This window comes from Embiotoca jacksoni, unplaced genomic scaffold, assembly GCF_022577435.1.
Source record: "Embiotoca jacksoni isolate LCO1_2020_lvr unplaced genomic scaffold, fEmbJac1.0.p SCAF_9, whole genome shotgun sequence".
In the NCBI taxonomy this organism is placed as follows: domain Eukaryota; kingdom Metazoa; phylum Chordata; class Actinopteri; family Embiotocidae; genus Embiotoca; species Embiotoca jacksoni.
Genome location: NW_027185447.1, coordinates 13,666,716 through 13,690,356, shown reverse-complemented (window position 1 = coordinate 13,690,356; position 23,641 = coordinate 13,666,716). Strand labels below are relative to the sequence as shown.

Below are 23,641 nucleotides of genomic sequence, written 5' to 3'. Positions count from 1 at the left end.
GTAACAGCATCTCTGTAGACAAACGGGTTGTCAAGAATCGGCTGGATGTTTTCCAGTCAATAATTGTCTGTCTTTGATTCACACCAGTTATTTCTCTCATTATTTCCTCAATGCTATTTCTGCTTATCTACCATCAGACTGTTACCTGCCTGGAACCTGTTTACATGTTGCCACTCTGTCCATGGCCCGTGGACCGACAACAGTGGGGCAACAAACAGACAGGGGGTCAGAACCGGAATTACAGAACAAGCAAAAGGACTTACTGAACTGCAGCGTGGTACCAGGTCAGATGATCGGATGGACTGATGCAGGTGGAGTGCAGGACCGGCATGTTAGAACTGTCATTTTGAGCATAGAAGTATTCTGCCCAAAACATTTAGCTCAAAGCAGTGCTGTGCCTTACGCACAGAACATTGTCATAGAGCTGCTCATGCTTCTGGGAACTCCAAGTCCTGATTAACACTGCTGTAACTAAAAAGCTTGTTAAAGCTGCATAAAAGCCCGGTTTCCGTTTTGATTTTGGAGTCAGTGTATTTATAAATGCCAGTTTTCCATTTGCTCAATTGCCCACTTTGTGTCAAAGAGCTTAAACACATTCTGCTTACCCATTATTACCCATTATGGTGATGCTTCGCTGAATCTGTTTGCTTGCAGAATAACCTGCAGCCTACCTGTTATTTCCTGCATCAGGCCTTTGGATTTGATTCCCCGTTTGTTGTCAGCTGTTCCTATTTTTGTGACAACTGCCTAAGCCTTTATGCTCAGACCCGAGTTTGCACCCTAAGCCCAGACTCCTGCTGAGCTGTGACAGTTGTTGCTATCTATTAGATGAAAGTAAGGAATGTAAGTCTGAATCAAAACACACTTCAGCGACTCTACTGTACAGCACTCACAATAGCAAAAGAAGCCCTTTGGAATAATCTGGTTTGCTGCATTAATTGGTCATTAACTGTGATCTGATCTTCATCTTCAGAGTGGACAACCTCAGTGTGCTTAATCTTTTGTCTTCATTGAACACAGCCATTAAACACTTAGAGTGCTGATAGGAAAAGTAAGTGAACCTTTGGATTTAAAAACTCGTCAAACCTCTTTTGGAAGCAACAACCTCCCAGTGTTTTAGTGTAGCTGCAGATCAGAACTGTACAACGTTTAGGTGGAAATTTGGACCGCTGTTCCTATAAAACTGCTTCAGCTCTGGTCTGGGATCTGACTGATGGCAAAAGGGGGGCTCTGTTTGTTTAAAGACAGTTGCTAGTAGATTTACTTTGATGATTATTGTCATTACCCAACTTCAACTGAGGACAGCTATCCTGACAATATCTTGGTATAGACTAAAGAATTAATTTCCCCTCGATGATGGCATGGTATTGGCCCAGAGGGAACATAATCCTTCTTACTCCATAACCGTTGGGATTATGTTTTCATGTTGGTATAATTGCCCCTTTTACGTCATACGAGTCTGATTCGCCGACTGTACAATGTTGGCATAAGCCTGCTGTTGGCCGACTATTTCAGTTGACATTCTCCTGCTCTACTGATACTGTGTCCTACTGTTTTCAAAGTCAGAGACGCAACTGGAGAACAAACCTCAGAGCTAGCAACCTACACTGAAAATGGGACGTTTTGACGAACATTTAGATCACGCAATAAGGGCGGCTTGCTTGGTTCTTTTTATCTTTTTTTTCGGTGGGGATTCCTGGCATCTAGCCTCTTGATGCGCAAATGTACCAACAAAACAAGTTTCCCCCGAAACTAGTTTGCGAGGGCGCTGTTGCTGTATCCTGGGCTTTGCACCGGACATGGTTTGTTGATAGAAATATCAACAAGCCAGAGCATTTTTTTTTTCCCCCTTTCGAAATGATAAATGGGTGCAGCCAGACCGTTCTCCATCGTGCTGGACGATGGTCTTGCTATTAATGCTACAGATACGCCCAAAGTCACGCATCTTCCTGAACAATTCAATATTTGCTTTCGCAGTCTAAAAAACAGTTTTCCAGCAGTGTTGTGGAGTGTAACTGTGGTCTCTGGTAAACAGGTGTGCGGTGAATTTAGTTTTTGGAGAGCTGCCAATGGACACCATGCCTGTTCGGTGATGTGTTGGATAGACTCATGAACAGAAATGTTAACCAGCTCTAATAATTCATTTAAGCCTTGAGCTGTGACTGCGTGGTTCTTTTTTACCTCATTAAACCCTCTCCATTTTATGTCACCTCAGCGGTACACACATTTGTGGGGGAATTAGGAATAAATCATCTCCATTTAAAAACAGCTTGTCTAACTGTGGCTTGATTCATAATTTTCACCAACAATTATTTTGGCTAAACTCCAAAAGCTTTTCATTCTTTTCTTTTTCTAAATATAGGAACTATTAAAACAAAACAAACACGAAGAATGACTTCATTAAAATATCAGTATCAAAACAAAACAATGAAATGGCTAAAGAATGGCTCAAGGTCATTTCATCCTGGCCTGCTCTGCTTGTAAGCTTTTTCAAAAAGGTATGTTTTAAGTTTAGTCTTGAAAGTTGAGAGGGTGTTAGTCTCTCAAACTCAGACTGAGAGCAGGTTCCACAGGAGAGCTGTCTGATAACGAAAGGCCCGGCCTCACATTCTACTCCTAGAAACTCTGTACTGTAAGCAAGCCTGCACTCTTGAGAGCACAGTGTTCAGTGGGGATATTAGGGTACTGACAGATATGTGATATAAAGTGGAGCTTAATTGTTAAGAGCTTTGTATGTCAGAAGAAGTTTAAATTCACTTCTCAATTCTATAGGAAGCCGGTGTCGGGAAGCTAAAATGGCGGGAATATGCTCTTTCTTGCTTACTCCCGTCGGCACGTTTGCAGCAGCATTCTGAATCCTCTGCAGACTTTTCAGGGAGCTGCCAGTACATCCTGATAACAGAGTTAAAGTGGTCTAGCCTGGAAATGCATTAATTAATTTCAGGATTAAATTAAAACAGGATGCCCCTGATCTTGGCAACATTGCCAATCAGTGTATAGTAACAAAACAATTCAGTGGAGTTTGGACAAATAATGAGAGTCAGCACTGTTGCAATAAGGACACAGATAAAATGCCTATTTTCTCCATCAAAGCATGCAATTTTGGGATCATAATAAAGGAATATACGGTATAGCATATACACTATGCTATAAATGTATCTACTTTCAATGTTTATTGAGAAAAAGACTTTCCTCACTACCAGGAACAACATATTTGCATTCAGTCCTTGTGATCTCCATCTGTCAATGGGAGAACCATTTGAAGTCATGTGGATTATTCAATAACCACCTGACAACATCATAGGAAGATCACTTGTGGGTCCCATTGAATTGCTGCTGGAGTGGCTGAGAGAGAAACAGGTTATTGATCACTCAGTCCAATGTTTACCGACATGTAACTACACTCGTCTCTTTTTCTCCCCCAAAAAAAACAATTTCCACTCCCTCTATTCCTGGCAGTCTGTTCTTTGTTCTCCTGGCAGTTCTAGAAATAAAATACAGAGAGTTCCACATATAGAAACCGTTGCTTGTACTAACTCCGGAATAAGACGATGAGAGAGGAAGAGAGCTAGTATAGCTAGAGAGACCAAGAAAGAGAGAGAGATTGAGGAACGGGATGCACCCAGGAAATGAAACAACACACAGCACGCATGTTAAAAAAACTAAAAAAAACTTTTAGGTAGCTATTCCCAGTTATGTTTGAATGTAAAAATGTACAAAGTTTGCAAAGAAATGAAAGAAAAAAAGACACCACAGTGACCTCTGCAACATGTTTAACGCTAATACATGTAATGTCAGAGGTGGCGCTGACGTGATCAGTGAAATGCGCCTTCAGCCGTCATACATGTGTATTGAAGGGAGGATCATCATGTTGATGCATGAAGATGATCTTGATGATTCATGATGATGAGGAACAAGCCTGGGAATTAACCATCCTGAAAAAGATGACATGCATACACATCGTGTCCACTGCTCTCTTACTGGTACCATAAAAGAAATGTCTGTTTGTTAGATTTTTTTTTCACTCTGTAAATATGTTCTGATGAATGTCGTGATCTAAAAGAAGACTAGATGTAAATGTGAGAAGGCTCACACCAACTCAAAGAACAAATTAACTTACACACGATTGATGTACTTTCCCATGATGTCAAAGTCAGAACACATTATAGCTGTCAGTTCTGGATGTGGTTGCCGAAAGGGAAACTCTCTCATGTCCTCTGATGATTTATGGTTTTGCTAGACCTGCTGGTTGACCTGATGGCCTGAACCTCCTGAGATCTCCTCAGTAGCAGCTTTGATATTCAAGTTACTTCCTACATACGGCAACCGATATTTGACCGTTTTAGGACTGATATGAAGATAAGCAACAGTTTAACTTAAAAGAATTACAATACAATTGTGTGTGTGTGTGTGTCCTCGTCACGCATACGAGTTGCCTTTAGGAGTGCTCTATTTATATATACATGTGTTTGCATGAATGTCTGCATGCGTTATCATCCTTGCAACTGGTTTGTCTGTGCTCACACGCGGTGTATAAATGGTGTCTTTTAGGCGGCCACACTGGACGATAAGACGCACAGATGTCCGGGGGCTGAGGATGGAGGAGGGCGGTCTGTTTTAATTGAATTCCTCTTCACTGCGGTAAAAGGCAAGTTTATTTGTGCAGCACATTTCAATGAGGCAATTCAAATGCTTCACATAAAAAGACATTGAACGTTGTCAGGAACCCTATCAAGTCACAGAAGTCGCAAGATTTTCTGTGAAGAGAAAATTGTCCTTGTTTATATCGACGCATTAAAAGAAACGGTAGAATAAGCTCCACTATTTTATCCTTGGTTATCTTAAATCAAATGTTTTTGGGCCAAAATGCCTTAATTGTAGAGGAATGAACACCATGTTTTAGAGAAGATTTCACAATCTGCTTCTCAGTTTTCTTAGATGTGCCTGCAATGCTTCTGCTCACACTGGTTGTTGTAACTGGCCTCGCCTCAGGACCAACATTTTTTCTTAGTCATTAAATTGCAAACAACATTTTTGGAAAGTTTTGACCAACTGAAATGTATTTCATAAAAAAATAATCCAGTAATACATGATGGTTTTATGCACTGTTAAAAACAAAATATAAACAAGTGCAGCAAATAGGGCTAAAAACCCAATAAAATAATAAGTCTGACTTTGCTTAAACTACAGATATACTTTATATGCTTTTCAAATAATTTTAAACTTACAATACTCATCAAGTTTCAAGATTCTAACACAAAAATTATGAACTCAAAAGTCAGAATTTTTATGAACTAAATAAAAAGTCAAAATGATCTAATCCTAAACTTGTTGTCGAATGATCTCACTACCGTCGTCACAACGTTAGTTTTTCTCGACTGTCATGGCAACACCTACAGCAAACGGATACCGCACCATCCTGCATCATGGGAAATGTATACCCTTCAAAATAAAAGTACAAAAGGCACAGCTTTAGTAGATTTCAAAATAAAAGCTGAGAATCTTGACTTTTTTCCCCCCTAAACTTAATTTTTTTTTTCTCCTGCATGCAGTCGCGACCCAGAATTGGAACCTACCCATTGCGAACCACTGGTATGGTATAAAGAGTGTCACCCAGATCTCTTCATACATGGAAATCTGTTGCTAAGGAGTTGTCTTGTTAGTCCTTAAATTTACCTTTTACATTCCAATGTCAGGTAATAATCCCTTTAGGAGAGGAAAGAAGATGAAAATTGTTGTTTGAATTTGCTTGTGCAAACCTTTCTATTAAATGCTGGAAACAGGTGCTCAGCTGTCTATCTATTCACCAGGTGTGTTTCTGTTTACTGCTGATTCGGGTAACCATCAAGGTATTGTGCCCAGAACTGAGCAGATGGTTCGGTGGAACAGTTGGAATGGGTATAAATGGACTGCAGTGAATAGGATGGATGCAATGGATTGTGAGCGTTCCAAAAATCCTCTCAATTGTCACACAATATGATGACATACACTTTACTGGTGTCATATTTAAAAAAAAAAAAAAAATCTATGAGAATATAAAATAACAATATAGTATTTAATATCTGTACAAACATAGATTTTCATAGTCTTCGTAGTAAAGTTGTAATAGCAACAACATGTGATGAAGATGAAGCAGGATGATGTGAATGCTGATTGGCTGCCGTTTTGGCCTCACCCCCATTTCTTCTATCTCCCTCATTTTTTTTCACTATCACAACTCTGTAATGAATGATGGCATATTACTACATTTAAATGCATGTGCATTAATGGATGCAATAGTATTACCATTTTCATTATATATAGCACATATGGAACCACATTCTCTAAGGTCTCACATTCCTCTATCGACATTGTGTAAAAGGACAATGAAGACTGATGTGCAGTCCTTTGTTTCTATTTTGTTTATGAATAACGCTCCCAGTCGATCCTCCGGTGCGTTGTGATACTGCATTCAAACAAAGAAGGGAACAAGGGTACACACACTAGTGCATCTTTGCCGGTGGCAACAAACTGTGCTTGCTGGCAAAGATGAACCATGACGTTTTGCTTTCCCTCGCACTTTAAAGCCGAGCCTGTGCCCCAGCCTCAAACCCACCCCGCAGAACTCTCCACACTCAGATAACCATTTTGTATCATGTCATTAAGCCTTGCCTCCTCAGTGTTATCTGTCTGTCGCCATCTTTCCCTCTTCAGCGCCTCTATCCCCGTCCACACCATATGTAGACCAATATTTTAAAGTTGTATTCTGGACAGGATTCCAGGTTAAAATGTGAGCATAAAACCGAACGGATAGGCAATTGGAAAAAAAAAATGGTCTAAAAATTAAAAAATAAACTTAAAACCCTTTGGAATATTTTCTGCACACGGGAACTAAAAAGAAGAGCCTGGTGTGCGTAAATCAAAAACCTAAAAGATGTGCGCGCCTGTGTGCGAGCGAGAGGGAGGGAGGCAGGGAGGGGATGCAGTGTAGAGAATGCATGCGTGTACAAGAAGGTTTAAAGTGGAGAGGGAGAGTGGAGCAGCAGAGAGGGGCACCGGGGCGAGAGAGTGGGAGCTGCAGAGAGAGAGCGGAGGAGAGAACAGCAGCACAAGGCAGCAAGCACGTCTGTCTCTTATCTGCCGCCTCTTGGATCTCCCTGAGCACAGCTGCCGGGGCTGCTGCCGACTCGCGAGTGGATCCTCTCGCTCGGCGACTGTACGAGGGAGCGCCCTGAGTGCGTAGTGCTCACCAGAGTTTCCCACCGGCTGTACGCACAAGTCTCGCGTGCCACTGTTCTGGTTACAGTACTGCCACACATGCTTTGGACTTGACTCGACACCCATGTTTCCAAGCCAACTCTGGCATACCCTCTCATTAAGGTAAGTGTATTGAGTGTTTGTAGTGTTTCCGTGGCGCTTATACTGTATACTTGTCTTGTGTTATACTGTGTTACCTATAATTTAGAAAAATAAAAGCTCAACCCAATAGGTGTTTTATTACATAAGCGTGGCTGGTAAATTTTGAAAAACAAGCGTCAAACTGAATGTGGCACAGTATATCATATTGCGCTTGTCGCAGGGTCTAGTTGCACTGTTTTGTTACTACTGGTCTGACCTGCTTTCTGTGTAAACATCCTTATGGACTTGTTGACAGTTTATTATATATTTGATCTATTCCCAACACTTATGCCAATGTTACCGCACATGGCACTCTCATAGAGTCTGTCTTTGCCTCGAGAGTTTCACATCAATAAAAAGATGTTGGGGGGGGGGGGGGGGGGGGGGGTTTCATACAGCTTTAACAGCGTTGCAGTAATGAGTTTTTCTCAGTTTGATGCATGTGTGCTTAACAGATAGAGTCTTACAAAGGTTAACAGAGTCCAAACTGGATTCTGTATGTTGTACAGTAGTTTATTGAATTGAAGTTACTTGGAATCTGTCATGTGGACTGAGTTAGCGCTGACAACATTCCTCTCGTGTCAATATACAGTGGGTGTACGGAAAGTATTCAGACCCCTTTAAATGTTTCACTCTTTGTTTCATTGCAGCCATTTGCTAAAATCAAAAAAGTTCATTTTATTTCTCATTAATGTACACTCAGCACCCCATCTTGACAGAAAAAAACAGAAATGTAGAAATTTGTGCAAATTTATTAAAAAAGAAAAACTGAAATATCACATGGTCATAAGTATTCAGACCCAGAAAAATTTAAAGGGGTCTGAATACTTTCCGTACCCACTGTATATTAAGCAAAACACACTCCACAGTGGGTGTGTGTTTAATACAAAATAATGTTGTAGTAAGTGTCAATCAAGAGTCGTCATAAAAGGGGTTTTCAAACTCTATAAATTTTGAGATATTAATTACCGTGTGAATTCATGCCTTATAGGTGACTTGCTTTTGCCTGTCGCTCCTCCACTAGGAGGAGGGGGGGACGTTGCAAGGAATGTGCTTCTCATAAAACACTAATGGGGATAATCAGTGTTTCCCTCATCAGCTTTCCTAAATATACGAGTCTCCCCTGAGTAATATGAGCTGTAACCATCAGAGCTCTCTGCCTCATGTTTGGACTCTTTATCTTGTCTTCTGACTGGTTGGCTTTTATGTGTTACTTTGAATTTCCTTTGCTTCTTAGACACAGATACTTCACAAAAGAATAGAGCATTTTTAAGAGTACTGATGTGCTAAGGTTAATCATTTGATTTTAGAGATGTGCTTGAATTAGCTAACTGAATCACTCCCTGTACTGGTTAATTTGATTTATCTAATTGATTCTGCACAGTTTCCATGCAGCTTTTTTAAACTATTGTACAACCCAACAGCATGCACAAATTGCTGAATAAAATATGATTGCCTTCAAGTCTTGTTCACTAATTTAATCACAGCTGGAACAAATCTCCATACAAGGCACTTACTGCTAAAGGTTTTATAAAAGCTTTTGTCATTGTAAATTTAATGGTCACAGCATGAATGACAGATCATGAAATGTCTGATATTTGCACTGAAAAAAAGTCACGTGATCATTTGGGGGAGGGCACACTGTTTATGTCCTGTTGAATTCAGGACCAGACAACCAAACATCCTATGCTGCTTATATTCAGCACTGATCCTGAAGCCCTTAATAATAATTAAACAGCCCACATTTAATATCCAACATTAGACACCAAGCTTTGGCATGCCCTGCTGCCAATATTGCTGGAGGTAATCTCGAAAGGCAAATGATCTCTGCCAAATTTACAACTCAGTCACATGATGTCGAGGACCACAAAAGCTCTCTGTCATAAATTATCAATGGGAGCAGAGACGGTACTAAGTAACAATACATAAAAGAAATGGACAAATTTGTTCATGGAACAAATGATGCTGTGTGTTGTTTTCTTCCAAATTTGTTTTGTTTTTTTACATGACATTTTCAAGAAACAGAAAACAGTGAAATAGATATGGATGACATGCAACAAAGGTCCCTGTGGAGTGGAAATATTACAATTCAGTTTTTAATTTCCAAAATTTCAACCCTTGGCCTGTTCCATTGCTGGGTTAAATACGGTTTTTAGTTTTAGCATAAGAAACATTAGTCAATCACTCAAATAGTTGTTGGACAGAAAGTTAAATCAGCAACCTGTTTTAACTCCCAAATCAAGTCCAGCTTCTCAAAATGAGAGGATTCCATTTTTAAATCACTTTTTATCATATAGAATTGAAGTGATATAAAGTATCGCAGAATATATATATTTTTTTAATTGGTGGATAAAGTTGCTCATTTCAGAGACAACACAATTAGTCAGTGCAGAAATGAATCATTGGTTGCAGCTCTACATATTATGCACATAGGCAATCAATGTGTGGTAGGTTTGGCACACGTGTATAAATGCACGCCTTCGTCTACCTTACGTCGTTTGACTTTTCGTGATGACACAACCCAGCTTTGTCCCACTGTGTGACAGTATGGAGGTGTCATTGTGAGGAGCAGCCTCCACATCTGTGCGGGAGGGAAGGTGTTTTGCTGCGACGTGGCGGTGATGGGCCGAGTCCATTTAATCAGGTTTACGGGGGAGATGAAGGAGAACTGCCACGTGGCTTCGAATTGGGAAAGAGGTATTTTATTGATCCTCGTCCACCTGCTGCACGTGTTCTCACTCCGCAGCGGTTGCATTACGTTTCGGGCCATGATGTTCCAGATAATACCCATGTTTCCTCTCTTTGCTCTGGGCTAATGTTTGTTGTCATATCTACTTTAAAATGGTTCATAATTTATGGTAGGAACAAATACATGTATTCTCTATATTTAGGGATATAACATGCTAGAACAGTAGTGAAGGGAACATCATTACTTACTTACACGCACTGTCACACACACACACACGCACACACCTCATTATCCTCATCTTTGTAACTACATAGTGTAGGAGTGCTTAATAAATGAGCATTTGTTATACTCCAGTGTAGGTAGATAGTTACGCATGCACTTGTTAAATCCATACACAGCTTCACGGAGAGGGTCGTCCATCCATTGACTTATGAAACCAACCATCCCCCAGACTGTGAATCTGGGTCAATTTACTCTTTTTCATTCACTTTACATGATTCCCATCATCTGAGCTCGCATCTTTTCACTCTTGTTAAGAGAGAAAATGAAAACGCGAAGGAAGGAGATTGATTCTAAGAGGGGATAGTTCAAGTTAAAAGGAATCATTGATTATTCACCGTTGGCTACCGTTATGTATCTTGATAACATCATCCTACTGTATATCGGTAAATTAGCATATTTGCATAAAATTAGCTACAGTGTATAAAAGCCTACTGTAGCACCATGTTAACAGTATGAAAGGAGGGATGTTATTTTTTTGAGAGGTGGTGGAAAATATACTCACTGGGATGGCTTTTTATGTTTCATTAGGCACACCTAAAGAAATGCAGTCTAATACAAAAAGTGCCCTCAGAAGGTAATCAAGTTGAAAAATCCATCACTTGTAATTAATTTGATTGGAATTATTACTAAATTAGGTTTTAAAATTACCTGTATAAAAGTGCCTTTGAGAGGCTGTTTCTATTTGGCTATTTCCATCCAGACATCTGGCCGTGAGCGGATCGAATAGTGGCCAGCTTTAGGCAGGGTGTTTCCACCTTGCATCAACATGCGTCCTGGGTGACCACCTGAGGTTGGATCTCACTTCCCCCGCTGTTTATGCAAATGAACACTCAGGCTACGTTACGAATATTTACAAGTAAATAACCACAAGAACAGGAACCTGAACATCAGAACCACAATGAGTCAGGTCAGATTCATTCATTGTTCCAGCACGTCTCCGCTGTTGAGGTTCAAAGGAGGCGCTGCCTCACAGCTGTGGGTCTGATGGGTGTTGGAAATTACAGGAGATAAACTACAAGACAAACAGATACATGAGAAAAGAAGTTTAACAGGTCGGATATTTATTGCGTTGTCTGTTACAAATATAGGCCTGTGACATATTTCACGTTTGTAAATGTCCGAACACTGGAGTTTGTAAATCTAATTAACAGCCTGAAACGTTTGGCTCCTTAGATTAATTCATTATTAATTCATTATTGATCCACAACGCGTCTCCGCTGCGTCTCTCCCACAGTTGTGGGTCTGATTTTTTGTCCGAAATAATACGATATTAACTAAAAGAAAAAAAGATAAACCCAGAGGAGGCGTTGGTGAAACAAGCATCATGTGTTTTAATTCCCTCATCAGCTGCTTCATAACGTCAGCTTGCAGTAAATTTATCCTGCTGTCAGTCGGCTACAGTTCAGCTGCACTCAGCAGAATCACACAGGAGATTAAATCAAAAATAAAACAGGAGCAGGCGGAGATCAGATCAGGTGAAAGACTGAATGGAGAGGAAAAAAAAAATCCCAAACTACCGAACCTGCTGTAACGTGACGGTAACACACGGGAGCACCGGGTCAGATACCAACACAGGAACGTGGAGCTGCATTTATTAAGGCCCGAGCACCGAATGGTGCGAAAACCCTACTGTAATGCAAGAAATTCTTCTTTTTCTCCTGGTAAATTTAATGCCTTTTTGGCAGCTTTAAAATGCTCCAAAACTCATGAAATGTTGAACAAAAATCAATATGAAATAGCCAAATGGAATCAGGGTCTGAGTGACACTTTAAAGACTGCAAATATTACAAAACAATCAGTGAAATACATTGTTTATACATCTGGACACTTGGACACTGCATATTTTGTGCAGATCACAAGAAAAAGTAAACCACATAAAAAAAGAGACCTCCTGAATTTAAAGGACTGTTGACCTAAAAAAGCTATAAACTCAGTTTCTGGGATTATGAGAGCCACAAGTGTAAACCACACCCTTTTCACTAAGAGGTTTTTAAAGTTTGGTTTTAATGTTAAATTATAAGGGCATGAGATCTTTGCCGATTAATGAAAGACAGTAAGTGCTCTCATAAACTAAGCAAATATTAAGCGTTCCCCTTTGCAAGAAACTATTATCTTTGAAAGATACTGGTAACTAATGGTTTTTTCCTGTTATAAATCAACAGGAGTCACAGGACTGGCCTCAGGGATGGTGTGATGCTCCACTTGGAAAAGTACCCTTCGCAGCTAAAGAAAATTGTGTTCTCTCATTCTTGATTGTTTCGTTGAGCCTCTAAGTTCTATTAGATAAGTTTACAACCCTGACTGAGAGACAACATAGGATCTGTGTTTAACAAAGAAGTCTTTTCATTGAAAAACCTATTTGTCCTCCTTTTGGAGAAGAAAGTATACAGTCCATTTACAGACTCCACTATTGCTATTCCTCAGGTTTTGCTGGCATGTACCACTATCTAACTCTATTCTTTGTATTTTGACCATGTGAAATAGTAGTGTAAGGGCATAAGGACAAGCATACGAAGCAAACATTGAAGATTTGCTTTCTTTCTCAACCATCAATCTGTCTTATGAAAAAGGGACGGTGTGTGTATGTTTCTTCCCTGCAGAGTGCTGTGCCTTTGTAATTTAGCATCTTATTCTGCAAGTTCAGGGACTTACTGTATTCGAGATAGTTGTTCTCTGAGTCCGAGACATGTTTAGTTTTGTTTTGTGTAAATAACACGTAGTCCTTGTAATCGATTCATGTTTGGATCATTCATATCTTTTAAGTCCTAAGGGTTTGCTGCTAAAAATGTGGGTCTTAGTAAAATATGCCTTTGGCCCAAGTTGGTTTTCTCCAACCTGTTCTCATCAAATATTGTGGATTTTTTTTTAGAGAGAGTTTAAGAAAAACACACCAACGCCAACCTCTCAGGTGAAAGTCTTGTGTTTGTTCCATTCAACCACCAACAATCCCCCTTCTTATCCGCTCTTTGTCTCTCTTTCTATTCTGTCTCATGACCTCCTGCTTCAACCCTGATCGTCAAGGTGCTGACATCAAAGGGCACCTGGTGCGTAGCTTTCTGGCGCCAGCGCCTTTGACAAAACGGCAGTATTTGACGGCATCGGAATGACAATATGTTTTTTTTTCCTCTTTCTTGAAAACCTAAGCTACTTCAATGGCAATAATGTTTAGGTATAAATTATGAGAGAAGATGTTGACCCTACTGTACGTATTTTGTTTTAATATAAAATGAAAATCAGGGTCTTTTATCTTTGAGTTGAAGGTAGGCATCTGGTCCATTCTATTGAATCTGAATCCAGTTCAGAATCAGGACACTGTGCTGAAGGGTTGCCGGGCTTTCACCACATATTTTGTGACTGCTCTGTCACATTCTGACTCATTCATACTTTTGCTGAAAGGGAAAACAGTGTTTGCTTCTCACTAGGGGGCTGTGATGGCGCTGCGGGATATAAACAACAAGCAGCACTGTGAAAATAATATCAATTCTACTTTCACATTCAGTGAATATCATTGAAATAAATTGCCCATGTTTTTGCATTATACACCAAACGCTAGCTGAAGGCAAACACACTGTTGCACTACTACAGCTTGGAGGGTAGAGCATTTGTCCCTCTCAAGTTATCAGAAATGGTACTTACTTCAGCATATTGACTGATGGATGAATATTCAGGAGTTGACCTAAGCAGACTGAGAGATATGAGGTAAATACATCGTGTGAGGTAAAAGAGAAGTATTCCAGTTTGGTTTGCTGATTTAGCCTGCTTACAATCACGGTCAGCATTCGGAGCTGTGACAAACTCATGGAGGCAATAACAATAAATAATAATAAAGTCCTTGGTGAAAAAATAATTTTCCTTCTCTCAGTCATAACACAGTCAAATCTGAACACGCAGATACAGAGGCAGGCTGAAACAATAATTTTGGTCAAGAATTTGACTTCACCCTAGGCCACCCTGTTCATACAAACCACCTCTTGTAGGCCAACCCAATTTGTTGATGAAAGTGGTCCCAAAAATAGTTATAAAGTTGGCCACTATATTCATCTGAGACGAAAGTTATCCAGATAACACATCACAGAAATGGACTGACCAATAACTGAATATTTATCTGAATACTGAGTTGTCGAGGTACGCTACGGCTATGAGTGCACCCTCATAAGGTAACCACAAATACACCAATCATAACACATACAAATGTGTAACGCTATAGACTCACTTTTTGAAAAGAGAGAATATTAACTGGTGACCTCGTACGTCAATGGCTAAACACCGTGCTGATTTTGCAGCATTAAGCTGCATTTGTGGCACTTCTCTTTTTTTATTCTCTCCCTCTCTGCTCCACATTTTCTTTTCCTCTGACCGTCTATTTCACCGCGTCTAAAATGTCATCGGTAGAGAACCGTAGAGACGTGATTATATTATGTTTGACACTCGCACCCTCGTGATAAGGGAAACTGCACTGAGTGTGAGTCGCACCTGATGCGTGGATTCTGAGAGGTCAGTCAACTCGCACCTGCTTGCTATGTTATCTCCGGGCAAAACTATGCTCAAACCAAAGGGAAATGTCCTGGTACACAGGTCGTCCACGTGGACGCAGACATGACACCTATTTTGGGATGTAGTGTAGCTTACATTTTATGAGGATATCAATATTTCTCCTGTCGTGCCTTAATAGACACCCATAAATGTGCTTGTAAATCAAGAGGGTTTGCAGTTTGGAGGGCAGTGAGGGTGACTGTCCTCAACATTTGACGTCGATTGTACATCATTTTGTAATCTTGAATTTGTAATCCTTTACTGTTTATGTATCAGACAGAAAATTTCCATCTGGATCAATAACATGGAGCTGTTAGTATATTGTCAACAGCTGTGGCCAAAACTGTTGCCCACATGAAATGGTCTATGGAAAAATACAAAAAAGAACAATATCTTAATTACACAGTCAGGTTGTTTCTAAAATGCAACTTTGGGATTTCGTTCATGTGGAATGGACAGCTTTCAGCACACCTCCTGTTTGCTGGGTTAATATTAATTTCACAGTTTGGGCCTGAAGAGCAGTAATTAGCATGATTCTTCAATTTCCCACAATTCAAATGGGGATTGGGAGGGTGCTATGCAATGAGGACAAGATGTACAAGGAGTTATTTGGATTATGGCAATCATAAATAACCATACTCACGTACCGCTTCCGATGCACCAATGATAGCTTTTGACTCTCAGCCTGAAGCCTCACAACTTTCTCTTAATTCCTCTGGCTTCTGGCTTTCATTTCCTTTTTTGCTTTGGCCACGCTTGCACGGTACATGATTTTTTTGAGAAGGGACAATACCTTCTGTCACACCTTCAAACAACGGTTTTATAATGAACTTCTCTGAATTAATTTAGAGAAAACAAAGTTTAATTTTTTTCTTTACAAACAATGGAAGACAGAATCCCAGTGCCTGTTGTTCCGTGAACTGTCATTTCTGTTATCCATTTTGGGATACAAGAACTGTCATTTGTTAGACTTAAGCCATTTCTACCTTGACTGGAGTTTTATTACATGGCTGAGCTGATAACTTATATTACTAATTATTTGTAAAGGTTTGTAAAGTTTAATTTTCATTTTTGTTTAGACGAGTTTTTTTTTTCCCCCTTTCCGTTCTGTATGGTGCAATTTTGTTTTATTGTTTTTTTTCAATTCATTTAAATACCACACCATTAATATGTTTTTTTTTTGTTATTGACAGTAAATGTCATTAAATGAGAGCTTGTGAAATATGCACTGTGTTCACACACTCCCCCTCTCCTCTGTCAGCTTGTCTGGCACTGACATTTAGCAGCTAATTATACTGTCATAGTTGCGCATATTTATTAAGCTAAATGGATGTGAATTAAGTTTTGAAGTCTGAGCTATGCAGAACATATTGGCACTGTCATTAGAGATTCACATGTTCTGCTAAACTGTGTGAAAACGATAGTTATATTTAGACAGAATGCTGACATTGACAAATGACACCCATGACATGAAAAATCTGTGGTTTAATTAGTCCCAGGTTCTTTTAATATGGGTTTATTAATTTAGGTGAGTATAAAGTTGAAACTAAATCTCTGCAAGCACAGAAGAAAACTCTCTCCCAATACGCCACCCCCTCTGCACAATGCTCTAACCAAAGTTAGACCTATATTAAGTGGTGTTATGTAATTTATGCAAAGGTTTAGATGACTGTACAAGAATAGCATAAGAAAATCCACGAGGGATTGACCAGCATAAAGTTAAAGTGTCGCTCTTTAAATGCTTCGTGGTGACAAGTTTGAATCATTGCGTCTCCTGTCACTGAAGTGACATAAACAGCCAGTTTAAAAATAAAAGTGTGATTGCAACAGTAAGCCCAGGCTGAGCAGCTGTTTTTTCCATGACTCTGTCGGTGTGTTATGTGTGTGTTTATACTGTACCGAATGTGTTTCACTCGACAACATGAGTTTGTGTAGCAGACCGGTTGTTTGCTAAATACTGTAAGTAATGCAGTGGCATGTTCTGCCTAATTCGTGCCTGCCTCATTATCCAATATCCGTGCTGCACGTCTTTGCCAAAATGACTAAATTTGACTGTGACTGTAAATACACTTTACAGTGACTTCTATAATAGGTTAGAAGATACTGTTTAATGAAGTTACACAGAGATGGGCTAATTTGTCTCAGAGCTGAATAGAGCCTTTGACTCTGGCAGGGACATCTGCTATTTACATGTACCCTGAAGAGGAATATGCTTTGGCTTTTGGACAATGTTTGTGCGTGCGTGCGTGCGTGTGTGCGTGTGTGTGTGTGTGTGTGTGTGTGTGTGCGTGCGTGTGTATAAATACCCGTGTGTGATTATCTGCAAGCATGGTCATTCCCCTAGGGTAGATATATCCTGAATGACAAGCAAGCAAATGTCAGCTATCCTTATCCTCATGTACTTCATGAATTACATATGAGCTACATCTTAGACTGTAAGAACAACATGAACATGATTTTACCCATGGACACCAACATGCTGACAAGTGCATAAAAAAAAAAACCACATATACATATACACACTGAATTCCACTGGCAAGGGTATAACCACCAACTTAAAAGGTTGGGTCCACTGTTAGCAAATGTCGACCTCACTCCATCTGTAAATGATGTCTTCTTTATCCCTGCACAGTCAGGGCTTAACAAGCTGCAACTGTGTCATACAGCTACATATGTGATTCTATATTATTACTAAATTGTGCCTACACAACACGTCAGTCACACAAACCCTAGTGGCCAAGTCAGATATTAATATCCAACCACACAGCCAACGATGAGTATAAGTGAATTAGCACAAGTGAAAAAAAATACTGATGTAATTAGCATTGATTATCACATCTACAGCCAGATAACACTAACAAGTCTTGTTAGTGTTTTCTATCTATATATTTATATCTATGCAGACAACTTTTCTCCCAAGTTGCTTCCATGGCAGCAAAATCATAGTCACCACCTGTTTTTCTTTCATAATCCTCCCCCAATTTATTTTAATAAAACCTCAAAGGACAACCTCTACCACCAACACATTTAAAAGATCAAATATACGCAATCAAGAATACCTTCGTAAATGAATATGCATTTCAATCAACAGTGCACAGTACAAACTCCCCTGTGTCTTATGCACGGAAGCCCTCCGATCTCATTAACTTCAAAATTACTCATTTAACCATCTCCATGGATTTCGTTTTGAAGTTGGCAGAAAAGGCCACATCTCTTCCTGTCTCTCCTCCTCATCTCTTACATGAGTGTCTTTGCGTGTTGAAAGATTACATCACATCTCTGTGTTACTTTCACTGTGGTCCTCTGCCTCTCATGTTTGTCTGAACTAAAGCTTCTGTACCTCCCTCCCTCCTCTCAACACCTACGATTATGCCACTGTTTTAGGTCCGAGGATGACACAGACTGAAGTCAAGCTCATTAACTGAATTATAGCTGGGCGAGGAAAATGTAGAGGGAGGAGAAGGATGGAAGGAAACACAAGTATGGCTTCAAGTTCTTGGTTTGCTGTTTATGAAAATAAACTAGCAGATTGACGTTGCGACAGAAATATTTTACGCAATAAATAACCAACCTGTCAGTGCCTCTCCATCCACCTGTGCAGTGCAAGCTCTGCACTTGCTACCATATTGTCATACAGCCAGTAAAAGTGCATTTTTAGGTCAGGAAAATACCAGTGTGAGCACTGCTTCCACTGGTTGTTTCACAAGGGCTCCAAAATGTACACTTAATGGGCTGAAACATTGTAAGCACACTCGTCTAATTTGCCACTGGTACTTTGTATGCCGCCAAAACCACCCTGAACCACTGATGGCATGGACTCAGGAGAACTTCTAAAGGTGCCCTGTGGTATCGGACCCCAAGACCTCAGCAACACACCCTTTCAGTCTTGTTGCAAATTGCAGATGATAATATTTCCAGCACATCCCCCAACACTCTGTCGATGGCTCATGTAGTGTCCCTCCGCTGACTACCTACAATTAATATGCAACACTGCTGACCAGAGGAATCCTACAAGTCCCCCCTCTTTAAGAGATGACAGTTATATGGGCCTAACAATTCGGCCCCTGTCAAAGGTGCTCAGGTCTCAAACACTGAAAACATTGACTTTAAGAACTTGTTCTTCACTTAACATCTAATACATCCCAGACCTTGATATGTGCCGCTCTTAAATAAGTAATAGGTCATAATTTGGCATATTATTGTTTAATGAAATAAGTAACAGTATAAATGACGTACTGTAAACGAGACGTGAAAGTGCTCCTGGTCCCTGCAGTACAAAGTCATACATCATCTACCAAGTTTTACGGTGAATTCTTAAAAGGCCAGATCTGAGGGCAGAAAAGATGAATTATGATGCTTAGGAAAATGTAATAAAATGCCATTATTTGAAAAGCCCGTAGGAACCTATAAATTGTTAAAGTCTATAGAAACAAGTACTAAAACCTTTTCAACACAGAGGTGCCATTCACTCCTTAAGAAGATCTGTCTTTGTTGTCCAAAACTGAAAAGAGCAAAGAGATTATTTGTGCAGCCGGTACCTCCGACCCCATATGTGATCATTTCAGAGGATCTCTGTCGCTGGATGATTCACACAGTACTACTGTGCTGCTGTGCTACTATGGATAAAATCTCAACATATGAGATAGCCTGGGCCTCTTTCATTTATGTTTTTAAACATTACAATCATGTAGAATATGCAGCACACTGTATAGGAACCGTTAAGCCTGTGGTGGCGTGACAAAGTCATGGGATACTGTTGTATTTTAGCTACATAGACAAATTAAGACGACTTATTCCTTGTATTATGATTGCCAGTTCTGACGAATAGGAGTTGTGGGGTGGAATTAAGTTAAGTTTTACCACTTGGTGCACTTCAGATCAGTTGACATGTCCATCTAGAAGTCTGGCCAAAGGGGGCTCAGCACTGTAAGACCCAGAAGAGTAGAGTAGAGTAGAGTAGAGTAAGACTACAATTAGTGAAAGAAAGGCAAGATGTACCCAGCAATGACGTACCAATCTTGCATAATATTGTTTTTAAGTCCTACCTTAGAGTTCTTTGTTTTGTGCCTTCAATTTTTTTTCTATGATTTTTGTTTGATTCTAAAGAGACTTTGTTCAAATAATGACACAAATTTAGTCTAGTAGATAACATGTTTTTTGTGTAGTTATTGTTTCATTAGTGACCAAATAAATACACAAAGACACACAGATTTACAAATGAATTGATTAAGGACACCTAAAAGTGTAAGTAAAAATTATTAAAATTTTTGGAAATACTTTTCATGACAACGATTTCGCCACTACTGAAAAAAAGAATCTTAATGGGAAGGTGAAAGCTGAAAGAGCAGATGTAGTAGGCATCTCTTGATTCGATGTTGATGAATGAAGCACTGATGAGAGGCTTGACGGCACAATAGGCAAAATAGCAATAACAGGCAGAGCCTCCTTCAACAAATTGCCTGGTGATTGAAGTGCTTCAATTTTACTGACAACAAAAGGCAGACAGATACGAATGCAGAGGGGGTTGGTTACAAAACATGATTACATAAGCAACAAAGTTTAGTATCATGTCTTCATAGTTTAGTGTTATTACATGGAGTAGGAACTGGGTGTTTGAATGGAATAATTCAGTTGCTTTCTCTAAATGGGCATAGATGGAGCTCATTTACATTTAGTGGAGAATGAAAAAACATTTCATAAAAAAAGAGGGGCGAAGATACAGATTAGTGAATGAAACAGACATGTCTACAGTATAACAGACTGCTGGTTTTATTCCAGGACTGAAATACTACTATTAGTATTAATATTAGTTATTATTGCTTTGAAAAGACATAAAAGAGCAAAACATAGCTCATAATGTGTGTTTTTCAATGTTGTGGGGGGAGCAAGGGGGAAGGAAAGAGTTTTTAAGACTGCAGTAACACATTCGAACGCAGTGAGGAAACTGCAAGTTCTTCTCATTTGACAAAGGAAAATGTCCTGAGTCTGATCGATGAGCTAACAGGAGTACTGAGCCCTGCCACAGGATCTCAGCTCTGCTGCATGTTTGCACTGCACTGAGATTTAAAGTAAGTGGAAATGCTTCACAGGCACAGAATATAAATGCAAACTTTACATTCTATGCCTGTGAAGGATTTCCTGCTGAAGTAAACAGATGAGAAAAATTATGCAGCAGTTTTGTCGAGTAAATTTATGACCTTTTAAGTTTGAAAAAGGTCTTAAGTTACCCAGAATTAATGTTAAAGCGGTCCTACTTAACATAGTAAAAAATGGAATAGCTTTGAGCAGTGGAGGAATTTAGTCAAAGTCTTTGTTTGTGAAACCAACACTTAGTTTTGCTTAAGTTAGAGCTTAAGGTTAGAACTCAATCCGGGCTCAAATCGAGCGACAAACGATCATGAAGTCACCCATTGGTTTGTGAACTGCCATTTTAAAGCCTTGAGTTCAGCATTTCAGCGGTCTCCATCTTGGTATTTTAGGGCCAGAAGTGACCATATTTGGATTTGGAGAGGAGGGAGCGGCAAATCTGACTGAATCAGAATGGAAACCCGAGGACACTACACCCAACCAGCGATAGTGGAAACCTGACTGCCCCCCAGGCCTGTCAATCAAACCAAACACATCCCCAAACATACTTCTCTTTGAGGCCTAATATCTACTTAAGTATGGAATTAATTCCAGATGGACAGTGAGAACAATAATCAGAAGGAGAATAACTTGAAGAAATTTTTTTATTGATTTTATAGTTCATGAGAGAAAATGAATGGGAGTTTGTGGAGCCAGGGGCTTTCTGCAGCCCTCTGTGGTACAGTATTGCACTTTTAGGCAATTCTGCATTACCCTGATGTTTCCAGACCCAGGTTTACTGTGTCAATATACTGGTCAAGCTCTATTGAGAATTGTTTGCAGTTGTTGCATCCGAACGGGTGTAGTGAGTGTTTTTTGAAACTATTGGAGCATCTTTAACCAATCGGTATGCGCTGAAACCAGCCAAAACTCTTCAAAGACGAGACTGACAGTACAGAAATCTGAGCTAAAAATGTAACTGTTTGTTTAGGACTGATGGAAGTGTGACGCCTTCATTAAAGGTCATGAACCTGAAGATCAGGCAGAAAAACTGCATTTAAACTCCTGTGAATAAAGGGATCAAATGATCAAATTATGCATTTCAGGTGATGAGCCGAGTTTTAGCTGTTGAGAATAATCATTCAGATGCAACACTTGAAGCACGCATGCAGACAGATTTGCAAACAACTAAAAAAAATTTCCCCTCGGGGATTAATAAAGTAACTACCTACCTACCTACCTACCTACCTACCACAACTTTCATGGAGGAGACGGAGCAAAGGACTTCATCCGTGTTGGTCAGCTCACCTGTATCATCAGATCTGAAGCCCAAACATTCCCAAACTAAACTCCTTTCTCAGATCAGCTGCCTGACTGTCTGTCAGCTGCCTGTATCATGTTTCTGAAGTATGAGCTGCCGCAAACCATTTAAAATTCGCAACTGTCTCAAATTCGCATGCCTGCCGGTATGAATAGTTTTAATGCGAAATATTCGTCGGCGAGTATTTCGCATTTTTGTGCCGTTTATTTGTAATGCCTCTGGTGTGGAAAAACCTTTACTCCTCCAAGAAATAATTAGATTATCTCTCTTACTTTAATCTGTTCCTTCCAACTTTAACAATGACTTCAGTTCCTGCTGTCAATTTTTTTTTACAAGAACTGATTCTGGATCGAGCTGTCTATCAGCCTCATGCTCAGCCAGAAAATCCTATTTCCTTTGATGTGGAACGCTCAAGCAGATACCCTAAATGTAGCCCGGCTTGCAGGGTAATAGACACCTTGTTTTGAAAAATCCTGCAACTACTGAAAGCATCTGCATGCTGGAAAACCGAAGACCAGTCATGGCTACAAATTAGGAGTGCAGCATCTGTGACACATTATGTTAAAGATGTCTGACCTTCACCCTGGTTGGATGTAAATTAAATCAGTGGGCGAGCTTTCCTGAACGTTTTTTTTTTTAGCATGCACATGTTCCTCTGCCGGCGATCCATCACTGAAGCCTGTCCAACAGACACTGCAAAGAAATGAAATTTGTGAAATTGAAAAAAAAAATAAACCATCAGGAGCACGAGGTAATCCTTTGTCTTTCATCTCTCTCACTATACACATCTGATTAGGCAACATTAGATTTTGATTCTTCAGAGTAGGCTTTCCCTTGGTTCACTCAATGACATCACAAACCACTGTTTCACACTGCAACACAAGAATTATGTAGCTCTTCTATTTCATTTTACTCCACATTCACCCACGCTGGAGTTGCACAGACATTACAATAAATCTGCAAGGCTATGAAAACACCCTCTCATTAAGCGGCATTAATACTGCATAACCCCACCGACCCTGGGATTGTGTTCAGTGTTTACACGTTTCGATGTTCATGGCCAATGGATTTTTTATTTGATGTTTTTATATTCACACGTTCTGGAAAAGCTACAGTATTGGTCTAGGTTTAATTTAGCCATTGAAGTGTACCGGGTTAAGATGAAGGAAACATCCAAGTTTGTTTGTACTTATTTCAATGCCACAGGTCAGTTTGTCAGCCATTAATGATTCTTGAAGCTCTTTTCATATCATGTAAATGTAGCTGACAGCCTGCCATGACTTAAATATGACTGATAGCAGAATCATCGAGTGACAATCGAGGCCATCCAATGACCAATTCACTTTATAAGGTCAGCATCTGCCGCAACTAGC

At 39.8% G+C, this 23,641-nt stretch overlaps 1 protein-coding gene across 1 annotated transcript in view; it reads left to right on the top strand.

Annotated features, from left to right (window-relative positions):
* Positions 1-7,013: 7,013 nt before the first annotated feature.
* Positions 7,014-23,641, top strand: part of opn7b (opsin 7, group member b) — a 61,505-nt gene continuing 44,877 nt past the window's right edge. The window contains exon 1 of the mRNA XM_069141037.1: positions 7,014-7,359. The gene's annotated coding sequence lies outside the window, so the exon portion shown is untranslated. The remainder of the gene's footprint in view (positions 7,360-23,641) is intronic.